The sequence below is a fragment of the Triticum urartu genome, chromosome 2 (genome assembly GCF_003073215.2).
Source record: "Triticum urartu cultivar G1812 chromosome 2, Tu2.1, whole genome shotgun sequence".
NCBI lineage: Eukaryota > Viridiplantae > Streptophyta > Magnoliopsida > Poales > Poaceae > Triticum > Triticum urartu.
In genome coordinates this window covers 569,638,403-569,645,545 of record NC_053023.1, presented here as the reverse complement: position 1 = coordinate 569,645,545, position 7,143 = coordinate 569,638,403, and positions in this window count along the sequence as shown.

Here is a 7,143-nt window from a genome sequence, read left to right as displayed (position 1 = left end):
CAAGAAGAGATTGATTCATTTGAAGAAGATCCAAAGGCCTTGGTGAAGTGGGTTCCCAAGACTACTTTAAGTTCTACTTCATCAAGTACGACTATAACTCCAAGGATTCCCATCAAGTTGATGTGGGTCCCAAAGAAGAAGAACTAGATAGTTCTTGAGGGTGACTCTGCCAACATACTTCACTCATATTCATTTTGGCAAGGTCAAGTGCAATCGACTTCCATATCTTGCACTACTTCAAGGAGTCACAAACCCTCTTGTTGGTAAGACAAGGGACAAGGTAACCTAATGCTTTCATGGACATCATCATATGTGTATTTCACTCTATGTCTATGGATATCCGTGTGTGTTCCTTGTGGGACTAACCCACATAGGTATTGAAAGTGCGACTCACTCCAATGGATTGCTCCAAATGATCTACATCAACATTGAGCATCCACTTCTTCAACATCTACATGAAGTCATCATCAACAAAACCCAAGGTTAGTTAATCCCTCTTAGGGGGGATATCACATCTAGGGGGAGCTTTGCTCTAAGAATTGAGCTAAAGCAACTCTAATGATGTGAACACATCAATGCTTTATCTAAAATTGGTGACCCCACTTGTGCTTAAACGATGAGTATGACCTACGATCAAATGTTCTCATTTGACTCCTCAGTCAATATACTCATATATAGATGACCTAGTCATCGCCAATTGCTTGATAGGTGCTAGAGTGTGTGTGCATGCTTTGCCACATATTTTATTTGCTATCTTATTGTGTGAGCATGTTGGTTGCATAATTTTCTCCATTCGAGGACACCCATTTGTTGCTTTGATTGTTTGGTTCTTTCTTTTTGCCAAATGGATGGACAAGAATGCCTAAGTACTCCCTCTAGCTATCTATGCTTTTCTCGTCTCAAAATCTATTCATGCTACATCACAAAGTTTGAACAAGTCGAATTCGGACCCTCCAGGTGAGGAGCACTCAGAGCCACCGATCCGTCAAGGGCTTAAACTTCCAAAACCTCTTAATGCATATCGGTCAGACCAACTCATCACACTCGGTCTCACCGAATTAATTAAGTTGATCTAGGTTTTCATCTCGGTGCAACCGATTTGAACAATTCGGTCACACCAAGTTGCAGTAACTACTAGCAGTTTTGCATCTCGGTGCCACCGAGTCGTTCCACTCGGTCACACCGACAGTGACTGGGTATATATACCGCATGCTGAAATTTTGGAAATACCTCCAAACCACTCATCCACGCCTCCCAGCTCTGCCGCCCCTTGGTCTCCGGATCGTCTCCGTCGTCGCTAGTGTCCTCCTGCCACTGGTCTCTGTCGCCGTCAACGGAAATCTCACTGATGTTTTCACCGTAGCGAGTTCGTCGCCAAGTTAAATTGCATGTGCTATTCTGCTTAGTTTATACATTATACCTGTTAATGTGACATGCCTTCCTATTTTTAGTACATAGTACATCTGTCTATTAAGCATGTCCTCACATAAAACTATTGTTTTTTGTATCCCGCATAAATCAATATGACGAGACACCTTCAATATATGCAGTGTGATATTAGTTGCATCTTTCATATGATTTATAGCATGCGCTGCTTCTAATTTGTTGAAATGCCATTTATGATGGGACGCTTTTAACTTGGCAGAGTCATATTGGTTGCATCTTTCATGTGGTGTCTAGCTTGCATTACTTCTTATTTGTTGAAATGGTTTCTGCTTAGTTTACACAAATAGTTGTGAATATGCCATGCCGTCCTGTTTTTCGTATTATTCCATCCTGGAATCATGTGCTTGCCTTACATCAAAATAGTGATTGTCAGTATCATGCACGAATGAGTTCTGAAGAGTCAATTTTATTGCTTTTTCTTGTCGGTTTTACTTGACAATTCAAAATCAATAAAGGGGAAGGAAGTTAGCAAGGCAGCGGATGAAGGTGCTCCTTCCAAACGGAGGGCCTCTACAGATTCTACTCCTCCATCCCCCCAAGATGATTTCCAAGACAACACATGCATAGTGTTGGGGATCATAACAGAAATTTAAAATTTTCTATGCATCACCAAGATCAATCTATGGAGTAATCTAGCAACGAGAGAGAAGAGAGTGCATCTACATACCCTTGTAGATCGCTAAGCGGAAGCGTTCAAGAGAACGGGGTTGATGGAGTCGTACTCGTCGTGATCCAAATCACCGATGATCCTAGCGCCGAACGGACGGCACCTCCGCGTTCAACACACGTACGGAGCGAAGACGTCTCCTCCTTCTTGATCCATCAAGGGGGAGGAGAAGCTGATGGAGATCCAGCAGCACGACGGCGTGGTGGTGGAAGTAGCGGGATCCCGGCAGGGCTTCGCAAAGCGCAAGCGGGGAGGAAGAGGTGTCACGGGAGGGAGGAAGGTGCCAGGGCTTAGAGTGCTGCTGCCCTCCCTCCCCTCCACTATATATAGGGGCCCTGGGGGGGGGGGCGCCGGCCCCTAGAGATCCCATCTAATGGGAGGGGCGGCGGCCTAGGGGGTGGCTTGGTCCCCAAGCCAGGTGGAGGCGCCCCCACCCCTTTAGGGTTTCCAACCCTAGGCACAAGGGAGGCCCAAGGGGGGCGCACCAGCCCACCAGGGGCTGGTTCCCACGTCACTTCAGCCCATGGGGCCCTTCGGGACAGGTGGCCCCACCTGGTGGACCCCCGGGACCCTTCCGGTGGTCACCGTACAATAGCGGTGACCCCCGAAACTCTCCCGGTGGCCGAAACTAGACTTCCTATATATATATATTATATATATATATATATATATAATATATATATATATATAATTAATTCCTTTACCTCCGGACCATTTCGGAACTCCTCGTGACGTCCGGGATCTCATCCGGGACTCCGAACAACTTTCGGTTAACCGCATACTAATATCTCTACAACTCTAGCGTCACCGAACCTTAAGTGTGTAGACCCTACGGGTTCGGGAGACACGTAGACATGACCGGAGACAACTCTCCGGTCAATAACCAACAGCGGGATCTGGATACCCATGTTGGCTCCCACATGCTCCAGATGATCTCATCGGATGAACCACGATGTCGAGGATTCAATCAATCCCGATTACAATTCCCTTTGTCTCGGTAAGTACTTGCCCGAGATTCGATCGTCGGTATCCCGATACCTTGTTCAATCTCGTTACCGGCAAGTCTCTTTACTCGTTCCGTAACACATCATCCCGTGATCAACTCCTTGATCACATTTTGCACATTATGATGATGTCCTACCGAGTGGGCCCAGAGATACCTCTCCGTTTACACGGAGTGACAAATCCCAGTCTCGATTCGTGCCAACCCAACAGACACTTTCGGAGATACCTGTAGTGAACCTTTATAGCCACCCAGTTACGTTGTGACGTTTGGCACACCCAAAGCACTCCTACGGTATCCGGGAGTTGCACAATCTCATGGTCTAAGGAAATGATACTTGACATTAGAAAAGCTTTAGCATACGAACTACACGATCTTGTGCTAGGCTTAGGATTGGGTCTTGTCCATCACATCATTCTCCTAATGATGTGATCCCGTTATCAACGACATCTAATGTCCATGGTCAGGAAACCGTAACCATCTATTGATCAACGAGCTAGTCAACTAGAGGCTTACTAGGGACATGGTGTTGTCTATGTATCCACACATGTATCTGAGTTTCCTATATACAATTATAGCATGGGATTTGTCGGAGTAAATGGCCATGGGTAGCCTAGCCGGCTTCCCCTGGCACTTCTGCAACACTTACGAGCCCGCCCGGCTCTCAAGAATCCAAGACGCGGGGCCACCTTCCCCCCGCCGGCTGCGATCTAGGCCGGCTTTGGGAAGGCGGTCCGACTTCAACCTTCATGAGAGGGCCGACTCCAAGAAGCCGGCTACGAGAAAGCCGACTCCTTCAAGCCGACTCCCCATAAAGTAGTCAAGACCGTACCCACAAAGTTTGCACCCACCTAACGGTGGTGCGACGGGGCGTGGCTACAGGAGAGCCTGCCACCCCCGAATCCCGGGGCACGCTTGGCACAGTGCGCCGTACGAGGTAGGCACGACCCGTCCGGCGCAGCACTGTAGCCACGTTGACCCTGGCGTCACCCACGACGGGCCGCCAGCGCGGCCCACAGGCGGTGGGCCCCTTCGCGCGGAGGGACGGCCGAAGGCGGCCACGCTTCCGACCAGCCGGCCCGAGACGGAGCCGGCTCCCCGCGGCCGGCTTGCCGCCTCCCTCGAAGACGACGCCCCATTAAGGAGACAAGACGCGGTAAGGCTACAGCGATCGCCCGGCAGGCGGCGGTACTGTAGCCGCGCTTACCACGACGAAGCTCACGTCAGCAAGATGAAGCCACAGTGACCAAGGAGTTGGCAGCCGGCGGGACCCACCAGCCGGCGAGCCCCAGCAGTCGGCGCAGAAGCCGGCGAGTGCAGTCACAGACGGCTGGGCCCCGCGCCCAGCCGGATTACCATTGTACCCCCGGGGGGTAGGCCTATATAAACCCCCCGGGGCACCCATGCAAAGGGTTGGACCCCCTGCTAGTTCTAGATACCATACAAGGAGAAGAAGCAGGCTAGCCGTGCCCTTTCTTCCTCCTCCTCCCCCAAAACAGCTCAAGGAGCGTTGTGTAGCTACTCGATTCATCTACTGAGCATGTGGAGACCCCGCAGAGCAGCAGTAGGGGTGTTATCTCCTCGGAGAGCCCCGAAGCTGGGTAAGATCCGCCGGCGAGCATGTCTTCGCCTCATCCCGCTGCCAGGCACCGGCGACGTCTCACTGGTTCCCACAAAGATAAGCCACCCGTTGGCATATGTCGCACCTACCACCCGACATTTGGCGCCCACCGTGGGGCCAGGCGCACCGTCGTCCGGAGACCTGTTCTGGACGGGAACCCTCTTCCTCCCCAGCGAGCGTAGCCAGCCCGGCACGCCCGATGGCGCTTGCCACGACGCGCTGCAAGGCGTCGCCAGCATCTGTGCGGCAAGCGGCCTCGCCGATCTCCCCGACAAGCTCGCCTCCGATGCGGGCGCTGACCGCCTCGCCAACTTTCTCGGCCAGCTCCATGTCTCCAGCGAGCCCGCGGCGGACCTAGAGTCGGTTGGTTCCACCGACCCGATGTCTCTCGACTCCGACACGGCCTCCTACGACGCCTTCCCCACCAACGTCGCGATCTACAACGACCCGCTTCCTCGAGCCGACGGCCACGATGCTGTTGCCGCCGAAGTGATGGTTGTCGGCCACGGCGGCCCGGCCGACGAGAGCGCCCGCGACGCCTCGCACGCGGCGGCCCACGACCTGTCCGCTCCTCTCCCGGCCGACGCCAACGACGAAGCCCTGGAAGCACGCCGCCTCGCCTCCTCGCAGAGGGCCGGAGGCTGGCCTCCGTAAGACGCCTCACTGAGGCCTACCGGCGCGAGGCTGACCGCGCCGCCTTCGGCACGCCGGCCCCGAGCGGGCCAAGCCGGGTCGGCCTTGTCAAGCAACGTGGCGCCGTCATCGCCGACGCGCTGGGAGTCGACCGCCCGGTCTATGCCACTCCGCTCGAGAACTTGCGTGCCGCCCAGGCGGCCGTAGACGAGCTGGACGGCCTGGAGCCCGAAGACCTTCCCCACATGACCCGGCGCATCCAGCAGTTGATCGACGCCGCCACGTAGCGGCATGAAGCCGACGCTCGCGCGGAAAGCCTTCCCCCGCGCCGAGAGCACGGCGCGACGTCCCGGACGCCGACTACGAGCGATACCCGCGCGCGACGCGAGAAGGAGCCGGCTACCAGCCGCCGCCGGACCCGGATCTCCATCGAGCGGGACGCGGACGGTTACCCCCGAACCATGGAGTAGCGGGGCGACCCGCCTCCGCCTCCGCCCCGTGGAGAGAGATATCCCGCCTCACCGCCAGTGGCGCACCCGACTCTCAGCGGCCGACTGGGCCGCCGCGAAGGAATCGGCGAGAACGACGCCCGCCATCTGCTCGACCGCCTGGCACGATCCCTGGCACTGGAAGAAGAAGACGATGTCGGCCCGCCTTGCTTTGGCCCCCGCATCCGCGATGAGCCCTTTCCCAAAGGGTTCTCGCTCCCAAGAGACACGCCCAAGTACAACGGCTCCGTGAAGCCGGAAGATTGGTTGATCGACTACTCCACCGCAGTTAGCATAGCCAACGGCAACCGGCGAGTCGCCGTGAAGTACGTGCCCCTCATGTTGCAAGGCACGGCGCGGACTTGGCTCAACAGCCTCAAGCCGCGTAGCATCAACAGCTGGCTAGACTTCACAGAAGCCTTCATCCGCAACTTCACCAGCACCTACAAGCGGGCTCCCAAGCCCAGACAGCTCTCCTTGTGCGTGCAAGGCCCCGCCGAGTCCACTCGCGATTACCTCATGCGTTGGGCCGAGCTCCGCAACTCCTGTGAAGGGGTGCACGAGGTACAAGCCATAGAGTACTTCACAGCCAGATGCCGAGAAGGCACCCTCCTCAAGCACAAGCTCCTCTGTGACGAGCCGGCTACTCTCGACGAGCTTCTGGACATAGCGGACAAATACGCCACCGCCGACTCCTCGATGAAGACCGAGCTTCGGGTAGACGCGTCCGGGAAGGTGCTCAACCCAGCGCCCAAGACGCCGGCTGGAGAGCCCGGCCGACACCCCAACTCAAACGACAACAAGCGCAAGGGCCCTGCGCCGCCTCCCGCTAGCCGGCAGGTGGCCACGGTCGAAGATGCGCCGCCTGAAGAACGACCGGCGCCCAAGAAGCCCAAGGGCGGCAGGCCGGCTTGGCAGCCCGCCTTCTCTTACGAGCAAACCCTCGACGCCCCTTGCAAGTTCCACAGCGGCGCGAAGCCGTCCAACCACACGACCCGGAAGTGCAACTGGCTCACCCGAATCTCTAAGGGCGAGGGGCTCTTGCCGCCCCCGCCTGCCGGCCCGCCGCCTCCGCCCCCGCCGTCTCCGGCCGCTCGGCCCGCAGTCGGAGCCGTGCACGACGAGTTTCCCGACGAGCAAGCAACCTACGTCATCTTCACCAGCCAACCCGAAGACCGGCGCAGCAAACGCCGAGAGCACCAGGAAGTCAGCGTGGTCGCTGCCAACCTCGCTGGACACATGCATTGGTCAGAAAAGCCCATCAGCTGGAGCCGGGCCGACCATC